Source organism: Prenolepis imparis, unplaced genomic scaffold (genome assembly GCF_030444845.1).
Source record: "Prenolepis imparis isolate NDT839.2.m4 unplaced genomic scaffold, iyPreImpa1.0 SCAF_18, whole genome shotgun sequence".
NCBI classification, from domain to species: domain Eukaryota; kingdom Metazoa; phylum Arthropoda; class Insecta; order Hymenoptera; family Formicidae; genus Prenolepis; species Prenolepis imparis.
Genome location: NW_028141176.1, coordinates 604521 through 624717, shown reverse-complemented (window position 1 = coordinate 624717; position 20197 = coordinate 604521). Strand labels below are relative to the sequence as shown.

The 20197-nt window shown below is 36.2% G+C and overlaps 1 pseudogene; it reads right to left on the bottom strand.

The window, feature by feature from the left end:
• Positions 1–1424: 1424 nt before the first annotated feature.
• LOC145946694 (uncharacterized) lies at positions 1425–18409 on the bottom strand (annotated as a pseudogene).
• Positions 18410–20197: the final 1788 nt, after the last annotated feature.

Genomic DNA, 20197 nt, shown 5'->3' with positions numbered 1-20197 from the left:
CTTAACTGCAGCCTCCCATAGACCACCGTGATGTGGGGGGTTAAAGTGCCAGTTCACGTTATTAGCTGTCATGTAGCTTACGATTCTGTCCTTGGTGTCTTGAGCGTCTAATAAAGCTGCTAATTCGCGTAATTCGCGTTCAGCTCCCACAAAGTTTAGACCGTTGTCTGAGAATATGTCTGAGGGATATCCTCTTCTAGAAACGAAACGCTTGAGAATGCTGAGAAAAGCTTCTGTAGATAGATCCGCTGCTAATTCGATGTGAACGGCGGTAGTAGTAAAGCAGACGAATATCGCCATATAACACTTCATTAATTTAACCGTCTTCCTTGATCCATCCTTGTAGTGAAAAGGCCCGGCGTAGTCGACGCCACATTTCTCGAATGGACGCAGGGGTATGACGGTTCTGTTCTTAGGCAGATTACCCATTAAAGTCGAGGCTGGTCTGGGCGAACTTCGGAAGCAAATGGTGCATTTATGAATAACTTGACGTACAATATCTCTGGCGGATACAAGCCAGAATCTTTGGCGTACGGCAGACAAGGTTGCTAGAGGACCTGCGTGGAAGTGCCTTTCATGCTCGTATGTGATGAGGAGTCGAGAAAAAGGATGTCGTCCTGGCAGCAACATTGGATGTTTGGCGTTGTAGGGAATGTGAGATAATTTGAGGCGCCCGCCTACCCGTATGATTCCATCCTCGTCCAGGAACGGGTTTAATCGTATGAGAGAGCTATTTTTGCTCACATTTTGATCATTGGAGAGCCTTTCTAAATCCTTAGCGAAATACGATTTTTGAATCAATTTTACAATGATTCGAGTAGCAAGTTGCAATTCATTAGCTGTAAGAAATTGTGTTGAGTCGTCAGTAGAGATGGATTTGGAGAATTTGGTTTTACGTTTCAGCTGGTTATAGAATCGATATATGTAAGCTACCACTCGGATTAAATTCGTGAGCTTTGAGAAGCGCGTGAAGATGTCAAAAGATGGTTCTTCAGTGTTGAGCGTGACTATGGCCTTAGTTTTACGTTCAGGGAGATCATCTCTTTTCGTTATGGGGGGGTTTTGCAGCCATTTTTCTTCATCGGAGCTTAACCATGAAGGTCCAGACCACCATAGGTAAAGTTGAGGTAACGAAGCTGGCATGATTCCTCTCGAGAGTAAGTCTGCAGGATTGTCCTGACTAGGAACATGCTGCCAGTTTTGAATAGTGGTCAATTGTTGGATTTCTCCTACACGATTGGCGACGAATGGAGTCCAAGAACGGCTACATGCTTGAAGCCAGGCTAATACGATGGTAGAATCAGTCCAATAATATACTGATTCTACCTTGTGATTTAGGCCATCCATGACCTTGTTGACAAGGCGTGAAAGGAGTAGTGCTGCACATAATTCGAGGCGAGGTATGGAAAGGCTCTTTAATGGTGCTACGCGATTCTTTGAGCAGAGCAGAGCAGTCGAGTGGAGTGTGTTCCGTCACTGTTGGTAGCGCGTAAGTAAATGCATGCACCGTAGGCAATTTCACTAGCGTCGGCAAACCCATGGAGCTCCAATTTATTGTACTCATCCAATACAATAGCTCGCCGAGGTATGTTCATGTCTTTTAGCGCCGGCAACTCATTCTCATACCGCCTCCATTTAGTATCCATCTCTAAAGGTAGTGATTCGTCCCAATCAATCTTGAGATGCCATAGATCCTGAATTATGATTTTAGCGATGACTGTAGAGGGACCGAGTAGCCCTAGTGGATCAAAAACTAGCGCAACTCTTGATAAGATGCTTCTCTTTGTAGGTGATGACAGCGGTGGTAAGCAGGCTATACTGGAAAATTTGAAATGATTGCAAGCGTAGTTCCACAAAAGACCTAGCGCTCGGGTCTCGGATCGTTTGTCGTCAGATAGTAAGAATTCCCATTGTGGAGATGTAGCAAGATGGTCATGAAGAGTGGGAATATTAGAGGCCCACTTGCGCAGCTCAAATGCTCCTTCCTGTAGTAACTGAATTGTTTGCTGTTTGATGGCTATCGCTTCTCGAAAGGTGTCTGATCCTGTGACCAAATCATCCACGTAGAAGTCGTTTAAAATTGCTTTAGCGCCGATCGGGTATCTAATGTGATTATCCTCGGCTAGCCTTCTAAGGGCGCGAATAACCAGAAAAACCGCTGATGCAGTATCATATGTTACGGTGAGTAATTCAAAGGTACGAATTGGTTCCTCCTTGGAGTCGCGCCACAAGATGCGCTGCAAAGATGTTTGACTAGGATCTATGAGCACTTGCCGATACATTTTAGCAATGTCAGCGGTTAGGGCGTATTTGAAAGTGCGAAATCTTGTAAGTATGGAGAAGAGATCATCTTGAATGGTAGGACCGACCATTAGGATATCATTTAAGGAGATTCCCGTAGTTGTTTTGCAGGAGGCATCAAAGACGACCCTTAATTTAGTTGTGGTGCTCGTCTCCTTGTACACCGCATGATGTGGAAGGTAATAGAATTCGCCGATAGGCTTTGCCGGGTCGGTGATTTCGCGCATATGTCCAAGTTCTATGTATTCCTGGATGAATTGTTTGTACTCGGCATACATTTTGGGTGATTTCGTGAGTCGCCTTTCTAAAGACTTGAAACGTGTTGCAATTTCTTCGGAGTCTCCAAGTTGCTTTAGTTTGTCTGATTTGAGCGGCAACCGCACGATGAAACGTCCTTCCTCGTTGCGTTTCACAGTTTCTTTAAAAATGCGTTCGCAAGTTTGTTCTTCAGGAGATGTTTGAGACGATGACGCAAGCTGATCAGTTTCCCAGAAGCAGCTGACTGCGCGGTTCAAATCCTCTGAGATTGCCAAGCAACTAGTAAATGGAGAATGTAGAGTAGAGGTTTGACTAATTGTTGGCCCGGATATAATCCAACCCAGTTGGGTCTTTTGTAACGTAGGCTGAGATCGAGAAGCTCTAATCTGGCCTGTACAAATAATTTTCCAAAAAAGTTCTGCGCCAATCAGTATGTCGATGCTCGAGGGAACATTGAAATTGGGGTCTGCCAATTTTATATTGTTCGGTATAATGAAGTCTCGAGTAGATATAAAGTTTTGAGGTAACTGCTGAGTAATTCTAGGTACAATTAAGGATTCTATGCTTGCATTAAAGTTATTGAAACGTGACTGAATGCGCGTATTGATCAGATTTTTTACTTGCAATGTTCCCTGAGAAACACCGGAAAATGAGATATCTACCGATCGCTGCTTGAGATGTAATTTATTAGCGAAATCTTGAGTAATAAAATTCAACTGCGAACCACTATCCAGTAAAGCGCGGCAAGAATGAACTTCGTTATTCGAATCATAGGTATGTATGATAGCAGTGGACAATATAACGCTTGAAGGACTTTGTACGGACAAACATTGCGTAACGATAGGCGATGTTGCCTTATTTGCTTCGCTTTCAGAGGTTTCGCTAGAATTCTTATTATCCTGTACGCTATTGACTAAATGTAACAATGTATTATGTTTTTTGCTGCATTTGCGACAGGCACTCGAAGAGCAAGCCTTAGCTTGATGTGATGATGACCTCAAACAGTTGATGCATAGATGAGCCTTCTTTACTAATTGAATTCTTTTTTCTATCGGTAATTTGAGAAAGGCTTCACAATGATACAGCGGATGATTTTCCTTGCATTGAGGACAAGAGAAGTTAGATGTGGCGATATTTGCAACAGCGGAAGACCTTGACTTGTTAGAGGACTTTACCGAGCTAATTTGATTGATAGATAGCTTACTAAAGATTGTTTCAAGTGCCTGGCAACGCCTAGATAGAAAGTCAGTTAATGATTTTAAACTTGGAATATCTTTATCTGGTATGCTAGTTTCCCAAGCCTTACTTGTAGCGGGGTCCAGTTTAGAAACGATAACGTGTACGATAAGATCGTCCCAGTGCTCTGTGGGCCTCTTGATGGCCTTTAGAGCGCGTAGATGCTTTAATATTGTGTCTAATAACTCACGCAAGTTGGCATGGTTCTCCTTGTTCAACGTTGGCGCATCGAAAATGGCTCTGATATGCTTTTGTATTATCCAACGCTTATTGTCAAAACGCTCTTTAACAGCAGCCCAAGCTTCGTTGTAATTGTCTGAGGTGGTCTCAATTGATTTGATAACATGCGCTGCATTGTCCTTGAGTGAAGAACGCAGATAGTGAAACTTCTCAATCTCTGTTAACTGAGTATTATCATGGATTAGTTTCTCAAATGTATCCTGGTATGAAAGACCAATCATCGTAGGAACCTGTGAACATTGGAAGCTCTATTTTTGGCAACTTAACCCGCGATTCTCTATTGGCAGCAATAGGCGCGATATTTTCACGTGGTGCGATGGGCGGAATTTGGCGTGCATCATAAAACTCGAGGATATAATTGTATCGTGTTAGTAAACTGAAATATGACTCTTCAAAAGTTGTCCTTTGTTGTTGTACTTGCTGAGCGAGAAGCGCTTCCTTATCTTTAAATGCTGGATCTTCATTTTCAAGAATCTCTATTCGCGATTGCACGGCATCAAATTGATCCCATAATTCGATTAATCTGACTTTACGATCTGTGATGTCGTGTCGCGTTCCTTGTTCTACCTCGAAGCTATCTATGAAAGTCTTTAACCGTGTTACGGTTGCCTTTAATTGAGTACGCTTATTTTTAGCTTCAAAATAGGTTAGATTTTGCATTGTGTTTGATTTTGCAAGTGAATTGTATCACGAATAAGAGAAAACGTTGGGTTCAAATTGAGTGTGTATTGAAAGTGTACGTATTGGTCGTATTTATCGTGACATCACATGACGCAATGCTTGATATAATGTATTCTGAATAATGAAAGATAGCAAATTTGTGCACTTACCAGTCGTGTGACTGTAGTAAACAATAGTTTTTTTATGAACAAAAAACCTTAATCTTACCTCCAGTAAACTGTTCAAGTTATTATCCAGAGGTTATGGTATCCGGCTTGAAGGACCAATTTATGTTTGCGCCGTGTGGCGTGAGTTTGTACTCTTGCGTATGTGTACGCTCTTTTTCTTTTCCTGGCTTGTGCCGAAATAATACCTTGTGGTATATACGTTGATTGAGGTGATAGAGAACAATAATTTTACTAAATATTTCTTTATTATATTTATACGTGTGCACCGAACGACGACCATGTCGGAACAATGAAGAAACAGGATGTCTTCTTCTCGAGAGAGCGGAAATGCGATGCGCTCTCTCCCTTTCGGTGGCATATTAACTAATGGATGTTACCGGCAGTGGGTACAAGCAAATTAGAATGAGAGACACGAAGCGTAGCGTGTACAGACACATTAAAAATATTTACTAGTAACATTATATTTACTAGTAAATATACATACCTATATACAATTACATTACTAATTTGAGACTATATAAAATACTGATATAAAATTCCATTTAAACACAACCATACTTTCTGACGAGATAGCAGACGCTCTTCTTATGAATTAATTCTGTTTTTTCTCAATAAAAAAAGTTCTATATTGTTTTATACAGTTATATATTGTTGAAAATCGTTTTAATAATGACAAAACGAGGAAGAAAAAAATGCAGTGTCGCCAGAAGATATATTAGCAATTTTAATTGAAAATGATTTTGACATTTTTTATAATAATAAAAACATTAAAACAAAGAAGGACAAAATTTGGGAAAAAATATCTCAAGCCTTGCATAATCTTAAGAAACCAGTAAATTAATATTTTTATGTTACAAAATCGGCATAATGTATATTTAAAATATAGAGAAGTATTAGGTTTAGAGGTAGATAGTATTCAAAATATACAGACAGTATACTCAAATACTTTTGAAAAAGATAAAAGCATAAATGTCCAGTAAAAAAAATCAAAGGAATTAATTTTTGATATTAAGATAGAAGGTGAGGAGTGGGATTCCATGAAACCCATAGAGCAAAAAGGTAATATGCTTCAACCTGGATGGACATATGTATAGTATAATGGGCAAAATTATTTGGAAATATCAGAAGTTGCATTGCTGTTTTAATTTCAAACATGCAATTGTGAGAATAGATAGTCATCCATATATAACAATAAATAAAAATGGATACTGCAATGAATGTGATGCTATATTAGTAGCTGAGTCAGAGAATAGTCCTACTGACACAAAAGTACGTTTTAAAGTAAAAACAAAACATTCTCATGGAATCCCACATACGAAAAAAAAAAGATTAGCTGGTATTGAATTGGAAAAACTAATGAAGAATTTGGAAACAAAAAACCAAAAGAAGTGAGACGTGAGATAGCAGCTAAAGAAATGATTCATGGATGTCCAGAACCTGCACACTTGTACACATTGTCTGCTCTATCTAAGACTCGACAGAAAGCTAAAGATAAAAAATTAGGAATTGTAGCTGGCATTTCAGTATGGGACTCTTTGTCGCTAGTAAAAGAAAATGTCGAATTCAATAAATTTATAAAAGACATAGGGTATGATAAGGTCCTTCATACTGGTCACCAGAACAAACTAATTTGTATAATGACATCCAAAAATATCTTGGAACACTAGTATCCATTGATTCAACCGGTAGCATGGTTACTTCAATCAACCGTCCCAATGGAGAAAACAATGAAATATTTCTTCATGCACTTGTTGCACATCTTGACAATCTGATTGTACCAGTAACTCAAACAATGTCTGAAAAAAAATGATAGTAATTTTCTTACATGGTGGCTAAATAATTGGAAAAAATCTGGAGCTCTCACACCAAAAGAAATAATAACGGACATGAACAAAGCGTTACAAAATGCAATCTGTTTAGCATTTAATATTACTACATTTAAAGACTACATTGACAAATGTTTTATGATTTTACAAAAAGATATTGAAATAAAAAATTTTAAATGTTGGTTAAGAACTGACATAGCTCACTTAACCAATGCAGTGAGAAAATGAGATTGCTTTAAACGATGTGACTCTCGAGTTAAGGAATTTTTCAGAAGATGTGTAGAGCTTTTAAGTAATGTAAAAACTTTGACTGCATTCACTACAACATTAAAAGAAGTTTTCATGGTAGCCAGTAATAAAATCGATACTGAAGAGTGTCAAAAGGCCAGAAAGAATCTAATTCAAAAAGTAAAAACCTATAAATTTGAAGATAAAGAAGAAACAGAAAACAAAAGTGACTTGAATACAAAAGAAGCAAATGAAGATTTCTTACAAGATAATGAAGATAATGATGAAGTTAAAAGAAGACCCATTTATTATTATATTGAAAATTTAAAACGTACATCATTATTAAATTTTTCTCAATTTAACAATTCTGACTTTGATTTAAAAAATAATGATTATTACTTATCAGCTTTTATAGAGCCTTTATCTAAGCTCTGTATGGAATTCCCTGCATGGACAAATGTGATGCAAAATTATTTTCAAAGTCCTCATGATGTAGCTACATTAGCTAAATCAGAAGCTTACTTTTCCGATATTAAAGGTTCACTACTAGAAGAAAGAAGACGTCAAAGAGTTGATAAAATATTAATTAAACATTGTAGACAAATCAACACAGATATAAAACTAGGTACAGCAGCTTATAATCGATTAAAAGATTTAGGGACAATTACAAATTCAAAAGGAGGCTATATGGAGCCACGCGTATGGTGTAGGCACAGTATATACAGTAGCGCAACTCTCTCGATTTTGTGTTGGCCAAAATGGAGTGCGCATGCGCGAAGTAAGCGAGTTGCCCAGTAGTGCCATCTGAACTTCTCTCTCACTCACTCTTACTTGTTTCGGTCTCTCTCAGTCTCATTTTTTATAAAAACATTATTTATAGATTATTACTATATGTATTTTTACTATATTATATGTATTATAATATTATTAATTATTATATAAAGTCTCTTTTGCTCTTCTGAGGTTCTTTCTTGTTTGTATCGAGGTGGATCGAGTAGCTGAGGTACAGACAGGTAAAGAATTTGGAAGAAAAAAATAGAGATATTAGGTATATATATATATATATGTATATGCATATTTATAAAAATATTTTTTAAACATTTCTTTGTTTATCATAAATATATAATATGTAATGTAATTTTTAGAATATCTATATTAAATATCTACATTAAATCAACATGTTATTTTTAGGAAAACTAAAATACTTTTAATTTTATTTATTAATAAAATTTGTAATAAATATTTTATATGTGATTTGTAATAAATATTTTATATGTGATTATATTTTTGTTTCATAAATTTTATTTATATACTTCATATTAACATTATTATACAAAAATATATATTTAATAAATATAATTTTTTTATTTTATAAAAATATTGCATTTTATTATTTCTCTTTGTCACTTATTTATAGCGTGCAATTAAATTTTTGTATAATATATAATTTTATTATTTTGATACATATAATTAATAATACTATGATTTTTTTTTATAACAATGTATATAGTTAATAATTTTTATATATTATATTTTTTTTTGCCTTTGTCTATTTTAACATTACACACGTCTCATATTATTTATTAATGATACGCTTTAGAAATTTTTATTTATTTTTTAACGTACATATTATTATAATAATTTTTATTTCTTTCTATTTTGTATTATTTTTGTTAAATTATATTATTCTGATATGTTAATAATGACTGAGTTAGAAAGAAAATGAGTTGGAGAGAGAACAAACAAGAGTGAGCGAGAGAGAAGTTTAGATGGCATTACTGGGCAACTCGCTTATTTCGCACATGCGCACTCCATTTTGGCCAACACTAACTTCAAAGGCGCCGACAGAGAGTTGCGCTACTGTATATACTGGTGTAGGTACGCAAATATTAAAAACAAACTTGTTGGAAAAACAAATTTATTGAATCTAAACGTTTCGGTCCTTTCTTTGGACCTTCTTCAGTAAATTTAATACAATAAATAATAATGGGGAATCTACATACTACCGCACGTAGCGCAAAAGCCGTGAGCCCCCCCCTATCGATATCCCATTAGATAGACAAAGTGACATAATATGTCATGAGGTACTCAAAAGTGGACTATAATGACGAGTATAGTGAGGAATTTCCGAAAGGGGGCTCACTCTTACTCACACACTCATCCATCGCACGTTCACACGACCGTACGCGAACGCGCCCGACGCACGAGATGTTTCACTCGTTTCACTAAAAATTTTAGTTAAAAAAACTTGGCGCGCTGCTAAATAATATTCTAATGATATTAAAATTAAATTGTTACTTTAAAACTTATTGCAGTTAAAATATATATTTTGTAGTTAAATTAATTAATGTAACTTTAAGATGCATTGTAATTTTGAAACTTAGCAGCGCGCCAAGTTTTTTTAACTAAAATTTTTTTATTTTTTTTTTATTTTATATTAATTTTAAATTTGCATAAGTTTTTAAATTTTAATTTTTTGTAAAAATGTTTATTCGCGCAATTTTTGGACATTATTTTTTGTAGAGATATTAATTTTAGAATATAAGTTTTTGTCAATTGACAGATCTTTTTATTTAAAAATAGTTTTTTGTGTAACACTTTTTCACATGGCGCATGGACTTGGCATCTTGTTTATCTTTTTTTTAAAAAGATAAGTTTTTTATGGTACGATTCTACATTTGCAAATTTAAATTTTTACTGGTTCATTATACGACTCTATATATGTTTGCAACTTTAATTTTTCACTGGTACAAGTTTCTACTTTCACTTGGCGCAATTTTTTTTTATATCATTACTTTTATAGTACGTTTCTACATGAGTTTACAATATATAATTTTTAATACGATTCTACATGGGTTTGCAATGGTTAATTTTTCATAGGATTCTACATGGGTTTGCAATGGTTAATTTTTCATAGGATTCCACATGGGTTTGCAATGGGTACGATTCTACATGGGTTTGCAATGGTTAATTTTGCCTAGGATTCTACATGGGTTTGCAATGATTAATTTTTCATAGGATTCTACATGGGTTTGCAATGGGTAATTTTTGTTACTGGCGTGCCCTTAACTAGGCGCCTTTTTTTACCTTTTTTTAAAGATGAGTTTTTAGAGATTATATCATTCATTTTCATATATGATAAGCATCTTTAAATAAATAAGCAAAGAACCCGCCACCACCCCCGTCATATTTCAAAATACGACGGTCCTCTGCTTACTATAGATAAAAATAACTATCTTGTATTTTAAGTAAAAATTATTTTTTTGCACTTCACGAATAATGCAGAATATAAAGCGTTGTCATGAAATTGCTAATATATTACGAAACCTTTTTTTATATAGGACTGATCGAAATACAATATTAAATGATTAAATAGTAATCATAAACTTGATATTATAAAAATCTATTTAGTAAGAATTTTATAACTACTTTATTTTATATCGAATTAGTATTATTTATTACCTATTTTTTGTAAAAATATTATATAAACATTTTTAGCACCTCTAGGCCACTGCCTCTTTTTAACTTCTGCATCATCTATTTCGATCCAAATATTAGATAGTCCTTCTCTACATATGCTTACATAATGACCTTCATCGGTGCACGAACTATCATAAAGCATAGCACTCATCGTCTTGTACAATTGTCCCGCTATTAATACTTTAGTTGTTGGAACAGCACATAAATTAAATTTATTTTCTGCTTTTATTAATTTACCATCTTGTGCTAAAAATAGTATTAAACGAATAACAATTATTTCTCTTGTTAATGTTACTTCATTTTTAAATATTTGATCAGTTCCAGTACAATATTCACATGATTCGTTGTGTAAGTGAAACCAATGTGAAAATGTAGAATTGAATAATTCATTATGATTACAACTTTTTTCCTTGAAATTATCAAGGGAAATTGAAATAGCAATATTATTTTCAACAATAGTTTTTGTATTACCACATGTTTTGCATCGCTTGGTAGAAGTTACCTGATGTTGTATCAAATTTCTAATGCAATCATATTTTTCGCAAAGTGCCGTAAGAAAATCGTACGCGTACGCGTACGCGTTTCGTCTTACCATACTCGAAAAATATTCTCCTAAACATTGCCGTATTGCATATGTATTTAGATTACGCATTCCATTTTCATATCGATGCATTAATATACGTAAAACGTCTGTTTTGTCGCAATTAATCAACTGCTGCCTAATAATATTTAAATGTAATAAACATTGCAATACTGTATTTGCATAACATGAAACCTTGTCTGTATTCTGAAAACCACGGAATACCCAAGCAGTGCTTTGAATTCTTTTATTTGAAACCGTATGTTGAATTTTTCGATCTGAATTTGATTTTTGAACAGAAGTAACTACTTTTGGTAACGTCCATGGAACATCTTTTACTTTACGACAGCGTTCTTTTGACACAGCAATCATTTCTGCTTTCGGATTGTATATCTGTTTTAAACGATTATATTCAATAATAGCTTTTTCGTTAGCTATTACTGCTGAAGGATCAAAGTTAATTAAATGCACTCCTTCTAGAGATGTTACTCGCGACAAGGCAACATAAATTTGACCACAACTAAATACAGAGTTGCCAATATCCATAACAACACTTTGCAAACTTAATCCTTGGCTTTTATGAATAGTGATGCCATAACTTAAAGATAATGGAAATTGTTTTCGAATAACATACGCTCTATCCAATACCTGAAATTTAGCCTTTACTCTTTCAATTTCATATTCTAAACCTGATGGTAAAAGAAGTTTAATCTTTTCTACGTCATCAGTAGATGTTTCTCGTACAATTGAAATTACTTTAGCAATTGTACCGTTTACAAGACCCAAACTGGCATCGATGTTACGCCGAATCATAACTTTTGCTCCAATTTTAATTGTAATTTGTTTTGAAAGTCCAGCTGTTCGAGAACTATCATCATCGTTATTTGACAATACTTTTAATGCTTTCTTTTTTACATATGATGTACAGTCAATCGTATCTTCAGCAATTAATAATATTTCTTTGGAAGTAATGCGACTTAACATTAAATTATTAAGAACATCACACATATTACAAGTAGGAAATAAACAAACAGTGTCCGATGATAAACTGTTAATAAAATCACATAATTCATTTAATCTAGATTCGAAAGAATCAGCTTTGAAAGATATTTTTCTACTCTCTAGAATTTTACAATCAGATTTTGTCACTAAACCAATACGAATTCGCGACAATAACTCACGGTATGAATTATCTCCTTGCTGACGCATATTGATTATCAATTCATCATATTCAAATAATATAATCCATAAATTAACAGCATTTAAAGAACCAAGATAATTAGCAATTTTTTGATCTGATAAATGTGTAAAGATAAGATCTTCGCGTACAGGAGGTAATTGAAGCAAGTCTCCGAATAAAAGAATATGCTTTCGACCAAACCAACCATCATCGCAATCACTGTATCAAATATCTCAGACAATCGAAGATGTATATATATTAAAGTCAAATTAGATATCATTGATACTTCATCAATTACGAAAAGAATAACATCTTTAAGATCTGCTCGTAAAACTTTTAACACACAATCAGATAATTGTTTATACTTAGGAGTTTGACCATGTTCAACGGGTAATTGAAGCAATCTATGAACTGTCAAACCATCTATATTAAATGCTGCTATACCAGTAGGTGCTGTTACAGCAGTAGCTTTGTTGAGATGTTGTTTTATCCAGCATTTAATAGTCTTGATTAAGAAACTTTTTCCAGTACCACCTTCTCCGCTAACATATAATCGTAATATTGATTTATCGGACTCTACAGCATTGGTAACTTTATCAAATACTCGTTTTTGATCCGTATTTAATTTTACTATCATTTCAGATATCAATTTCTTGAATTGCTCTATCACCAAGATCTTTAAAATCTTGCATTGCTTCACCAGCCTCTATATTTTGAATACCTATTGCATTTTCAGGATCATCCTGAGACTGCTCTTTTTGCAAATCGTCATCTAAGCATTGCTGAACTAACTGTTTTGCAGTTTCAAATGCTTTTTGCAATTCTTCTAATCTTTCATGTTATTGCAATGCTTCTAAAAGATGCAGTTTTACTTTGTGAAACGATTCGGTATAAGTATCGCATTCATTTTTAAGATCCTCTAATTTTCGCCATGGTTTAAACATAAGCAATAACACAAAGAAATAATTTTCCGGCTGTGTATTAACATTATATCTAAAATGATTAATAAGATATCCGCGCTGTCGCCGTTTAAGATAACAACCATTACCTATTTTATAATATTCAATAAACTTATTTTTCGGTTTGATCTTTGAGATATCATACCACTGTGCAAATTCATAAAGAGACGTATTTTTTAATTCGTTTGGTCTATGTGGATAATGATCATCTATCAAAGATTGATAAAATATATCTGTAGATTCAGGATCAAGAGCTTCAATTTCTCTACGATTTTTTAATTTTCTATATCGTATTTGATTAACATCTAACCATCTGATGGTTGTATTTCGATTAGTTCCATACAAAGGAATACCTAACAATGTATCAGCAGCTTCGAGAGCTCCACATTCTCTATTATTCGTAAATCGCAAAGCAATATTCCAAAGATGACTCGCTAATGATTTGTTTTTGTTATCCTTACTATCAAGAATATTCTCAGATAATTCACTTTTTCCCGCTTTATTCATATATTTAGTAACATACCAGGTTAGCAGCGATGATTTTTCACCAATAAATTGTATATCCATATTACCTTCCCATGCAGTAAGAAGAACAGGATTATAGTCATTTATATTACCTTCATTATCCGTTCGAGGAAGATCATAAAGTCTACTTTTATGTTTCAATTGTTTTCTACCGGCTATCGAAGTTGCCACATCCCTGATATTCAAAGTTTCAGTAACGGGACGAGGAAATCCAAAACGACATCGACGAATAACTTTACGTCCTACTTTTTTAGAACGAAGACAATAATCGTTATGTGTATGTCGCTGATGCGTATCAACACGTCTGTACAACAATGGCGAAATATTTTGATCCGGTATTGTGCAGCTTATATGTTGTGAAATAAATTTGGAAACTTCCTCAATAGTAGATTCACCGAAAATTGGTGCATTTTTAATCCAAATTAATAAGTGAAAATGTATACCTCTACCTTGATATTCTCGTCGCCAGAAATAGTGCGTTACTTCTCCAATTGGATGATCTTTTGACCTAATGAAGTCAAGCATTGCCCGAAACTTATTATCGAGAAACCTGGATGTTGATACAGGATCTCTAACAACGAGTGCGCTAACGCTTAAGGAAGCGTCATGCCATTCATTTACTTCACGAATATATTCACCTAAATCTTCCCATAATCACTCACTTGGACTGAGTGTTAAAAACCATGTCGCAGGTCCATAATGCTGCGTCATATAATTTAAATCGTTTCTCGGTTTACACCAATATTGCTCCGTATTTCGAAGTGTGGCAAATATTGTACTCAAATTAGATTCCAACAATTCTTTCGACATTGCGTCTAGGTATTCTGCAGCTGTATAACGAAGTCGCGGATTAGTTACATTCATTTTATGAAAAATTCCACGACTTAATTGACGCATATTTGCATCGTTCAATAAATAAAATATTATACATATTGTAGATTTAATCTATACTGTGGATGTTTAGATGTCAAACGACATTTAATAAATTCATGATCATGAAGTTTAACTTGTCTAATCTCACGTTGTCCATTAATACCAGAAGAATATAAATCTGGAAAACACATTAAATCTAAATGTTGCTCACGATTGTTCAGAGGCAAGTCCTGAATTTTTAACATTTGATATAAAGCTGTCGCAGTTTTATTTGCTTTCTTTTCATATAAGGGATAGATGGTATATTGTTCGTAATAGCCATCGTTTTCAGCATTAGTTACTTGAGTCAACATTGCTTTCCGTTGACCTTCTAACGTATCATTTTTTATCTCTTCTATCGGATCATTTAATAATGCAGTCTCATCATCAGCTACTTCTGCATTATCTTCTGTCTCATCTTCCATTTGAAATTCTGAATTTTTTAATTTTGGTAAACGTAAATCTTTGTAATCATTTGGCAATATAATATGAGAGTATAAAGTATTGTTGCGCTTTAACCACGTTAAAGCGTCAAATACTTTTTTAATATCAACTACCTCTTCCCAAATAATCTTTGATTTTGTCGAGATACCTCTAACTAATATATATAATTCATGATTAATATTTATTGGATCAGTATTAGAACATAATTTATTCAATGTCTCCTGTAACGGAAGTGGTAAATGAAATGTTCTACCTTTAACTTTTGATACCATTTGTCTTTGAGGCAACTTTTTATTAATAACAGTTCCCATTTTAAGGACAGTTTGAAACGCTTTAGCTCTCTGTATAAGAATTTTTTCGAATGTATTAAGAGATGATATTACTTCAGGCACCTGATTTGTAAAGAAATTATTTAAGACGCAGTATGCAGGCATTAAGCCTTTACGAAATTTGCGTGCACAATAATTACATATATATTGCGCATCAACTTTTTGTTGTTGTACATACGTCATTAAATCTTTCCAAATTTTAACATGTACTTGTGTCTGAAGACTATTGACTTTAGAAACACTTTTTTATAACACAATCTCTCGCATGATACGCAAACATGTCGTGGTGTGTCCACAGAGCGTTTAGTCAATGCTTTAAATGCTAAACGATATTTAAACATAATATCATCATCACTCAAAATTGTATCAATCCGTTGATGTCTGTACATATCTACTTTCTCCTGTGCAGAAGTCACAATTTCATTCAAAGTGTTCATATCAGCATTATTTAATGCATCATCTAGATTTTCCAACTTTCGAAAATATGTAAGTTGATAAATTAAACGCTTCATATATCTTACTTTTGGAAAATGAGGCGATAATAATTGAACTGGAAGAAACATTCCTTCGCAAAGTGTTAAATCAATATAACAGCTACGCGTATGACCCAATTTCTCATTTGAAGTTTTCATAGTACATTTATGAATATTTTGCATAAGTTTTGGTACATTTTTTAAAGTACATGTATTTACGGTTTCGAGAAACTTCTGATAACAATCAATTAAAAGCGAATCGTTAATTTTACATCTTGCAGTATTACACATCAGTTTTGGTTCATTGTTTAAGATACATGTATTTATGGTTTTAAGAGACTTCTGAGAACGGTCAATTAAAAGCGGATTGTTAATTTTACAGTTTGAAATATTACACGACCAAGATTTTTTAGCTTGTTCTGTTGTTAATGGTAATATGTTTACTACTTTTCCTTCTACATTCATTACCAAAGGTTCCAATGGATTTACATCATGATGATATGTAGACTCAATGAAATAATTTTCAGATGAGGCTGTATGTCTAGATTCGCCACATAGCGCAGTTAATTTGTCTTCGATTGTAGAACAATCTGCGACAAGAGTCAAATACACTTCTGATTTCTTTTTAATCAAACTTAACATTTTGTATATATTGCGAATATAATTTTTCCTAATACACATGCACCAACGTACAATTTTTTCGGCTTCCAATCGTTTCTCAATATGACCTTTAATATTGATTTTTTCCATAATATTTTTTATAAATATTTCTGAACAATTACGAAGTTTTATGGTGTTCTTCGACCACAATTGTTTATACTTTTTACTAATTTTTTTGGCAACATTGCAAGTTTTATTTTAAATGTAGATTTTGTCTTGATTTTGTTCTGTATTTTTGTCTGATAATATCGCTTATTATAAAGCCATTTGTGATTAGGATCCAATCTTTTTTGTCTATCTCGTTCATGCTCAAAGTTTTTCGAATAACGCATACGCTTTTGTGCGCGTTTATTTTCTAAATCTTGTTTATATCGATCATACTGTTTGGCACGATTATTTTTTAAATTTCGTCTATATCGATCACACTGTTTAGCGCGATTATTTTTTAAATTTCGTTTATAGATTAGATAAGTTTATTGCTGCCCCAATTGGGGATTACAAGGCGCTTTTTCCCTTAAGGAGCAGTCCCAAACCTTTATCCACTTTTTACATCCACTTATAATCGATCCTTAACCTATAACTTAGCCTACGCAAAATATATACAAAATATACAATAAAAACAAAACGCCATTCAACTCCGCCTTACTCTCTCCCTATCTCGCCGCACCATTTACCTACCTCTCATCTTTCTCTTTTCGCTCTATCTACCCCTACACACACACTCTCGCCCTTTCCCTCCTATCTTACGCAATCTTACTACTAGCTTAATCTAATGTGGGACCTCCGCTTCCGGTTACTTCTGCCTTTCCTTCTCCACTCTCTCTCTCTCTCTCTCTTTCTCTCTCTCTCTCTCCCTCACTCACCCCCCTTCCCCTCACCTCCTTCCCCGTCCCCTCTCGCTTCCTCCAACAATTTCACCCACAATTCCCCTTCTCCTTCCTCTCCCAGTACCTCCCTCACCATTTCCTGCCAGCTCTCTCCCCTTCCCCATTCCATACATTCCTCCCATACATGTTCCCATGTCTCCACCCCTCCCCCACACATCCTACATCTCCTTTCCTCCTCCTTCTTCCAATATCTATTTCCCCTCATCCCATTCCCCAATCTGTATTTCGCCATCCTCTGCCACCTTCCTTCCGTCCATCCTTTCCTCAGATACCTCGGAACTCCCTCCCCCTTTATATGCTTGTACCATTTATTATACTCCGAATTCTCAATCCTTTCCCATCTCTCCTCCCTCTGTCCTTTCTTTTCCCATTCCTCAACCTCCTCCCACCTAAACTCCCTTCTTTCCCTTCTTTCCTCCACCTTCCTTAAATTCATCCCTTTACCCTCAAAAAACTCTTTTCTTTCTTTCTCCCACTCCGATATTTCCCCTCCCTTTTTAGCCCTCTCTTTAATTTCCTCTAAACATACTCTTGCCAACCCCCCCTTACCCTCCTCCAACCTCCTCTCATATCCCCACGCCCTTCTTCCCATCCTTGATCTTATCTTTTCCCTTTGGAACTCCTCCCTTATCATATACCTCGGCGTTCCCCAATCCACTCCTAACATCTATCTCATATACCTTTCCTGTACCCTTTCCAATTCCTCTCTCTCCTCCCACCCCCATATCTCAACCCCATACCATAAAACCGTCCACACTAACGCATCAAAAAACCATAAATTTCCTCTTTCCTATCCCCCATACTTGCCCCATTACTGCTGCCCCCCTCCTCATCCTCTCCCTCACCTGTCCATCCTGCCTCCCATTCCTTTGTACTACATAGCCTAAATACTTGTACTCCTTTACCTCCTCCAACTTCTTTCCCTTCCAATACCAACTAGCTTTCTTCAGCCTCCCTCCCCCCTTCCTGCACCTCATCACCTTCGACTTGCTCTCATTCAACTCCAATCCCTTCTCCTCCAAATATCTTCCTAATCTTTCCATCATACACCTCATTCCCCCCCTCATCCTCTGCCATCATCACCACATCATCCGTACGCTAGCGTATATATCCTATCCTCTCCCAACCTCACTCCTCCCCATCTCTCTTTCCTCATCTCCTCCTCCAAGTCCGCCATCATCATATTAAAAAGCAGCGGACTCAGAGGACACCCCTGCCTCACTCCCCTCCCTGTCCAGAACTTTTCTCCCCTCTCCTCCCCTATTCTAACCCTGAATCCTATCTCCCCTACTATCTCCTCACATCTCCATCCCTTCCTTCACCCCCCTCCCTCTCATAGCCGCTATTAATTTCACCCTGTCCACCGAATCAAACGCCGCCCTCAGGTCCACAAAAAATAGCACCATTCGTCTTCCTTTCCTGCTTATCTGTCTATTCATCAGATAGTTCAACACGTAAATATTATCTACTGTCCCCATGCCTCTCCTGAACCCCGTTTGATTCGGTGGCACCATCCCTCCTTCCTCCACTTCACCCCTCAGCCTCTCTGCTAACACCGTCGCATACACTTTGTATAACGATGGTGCCAGCGTTACTCCCCTGTAATCTGAGACCTCCCTTCCCTCTCCTCTTTTCAAAATTGGTATCACCAACCCCTCACACCATTCTCTGATCCACCCTTCCCCCTTCCATATCCTATTACATAATTCCCACACCCACTCTTCTAGCCCCTCTCCGCCATATTTCCACACTTCTCCTGGTATTCCATCCACCCCCACCGCCTTCCTATCTTTTATCCTTCCTATCGCCCTCCTAATTTCTCCCCTTTCCATCTGGTCTTCCTGATCTTCCACCTTCCCCCTTACCCTCCTGCTTCCTCCCAACCACTCTCGACTCCACCCCCCCCAATAAATCCCTAAAATAACTGTTCCATTCTTCCATCTCAATCCCTTCTCCACCCCCTCCTTTCCCCCTTCTCCTCTCTTTCCTAATTACCTCCCATACCTGCCCCTCCGTCCTCGCTTCCATTGCCCTCCTAGTCCATTCTTCATTCTCCTCCTCTTTCTTCTTCCTACATAATCCCTTGTACTCCTTTCTTCTCTTATATTCCTTTCCCTCCCCCCTTCCCTCTTCCATCTTTTCAACTCCTTTGCCACCCCCCCTTATCTTCTCTGCACTCCTCATCAAACCACCCTCCCCTTTTTCTTCTCTCCTCCCTACTTTCTCCCCCATTTCCCTTAGTTAGAACTTCCTGTATTTTTTTTTCCATCCTCTCCTACTCCTCCTCTACCCCACTCTCTTCTTGTTCATCTCCCTGCCTCTCCCCTATCACTCCTAACCTCTCCCTGAATTCCTTCTTCCCCTCGCCCGACCAGTTCCACCTCCTTTCCCTCTTTTTTACCTTCTTCTCCAATCCTCCTCTTTCCCCTCTGATCCTTACCACTACCGGCATGTGGTCCGAGTCAATCCTATCTCCTATCTCTACCCTCATAATTTCCTCCCTCACCTCCTCCTTCACTATCACATAATCAATGACTGATCTCCCATTTGGCCCCATGTACGTCCAGCTCCCCTCCTCATCTCCTGCCATCCCTCCATTCACTATTGCCCATCCTATTTCCTCTAATCTTCTCACTAACAATTTCCCTTCCCCATTTACCTTTGCATCCTTCGACCTTCTTTCCTTTCCCTCCTCTTCTCCCTCCTCCCCTATCCTTACCCTTCCTCCCAATTCTCCTGTTCTAGCATTAAAATCCCCCCATATTATCGTTCTAATCCCACCTCCCTCCTCCTCCATCCACTCCCTCATCTCTCCTAATTTTTCTTCTAAA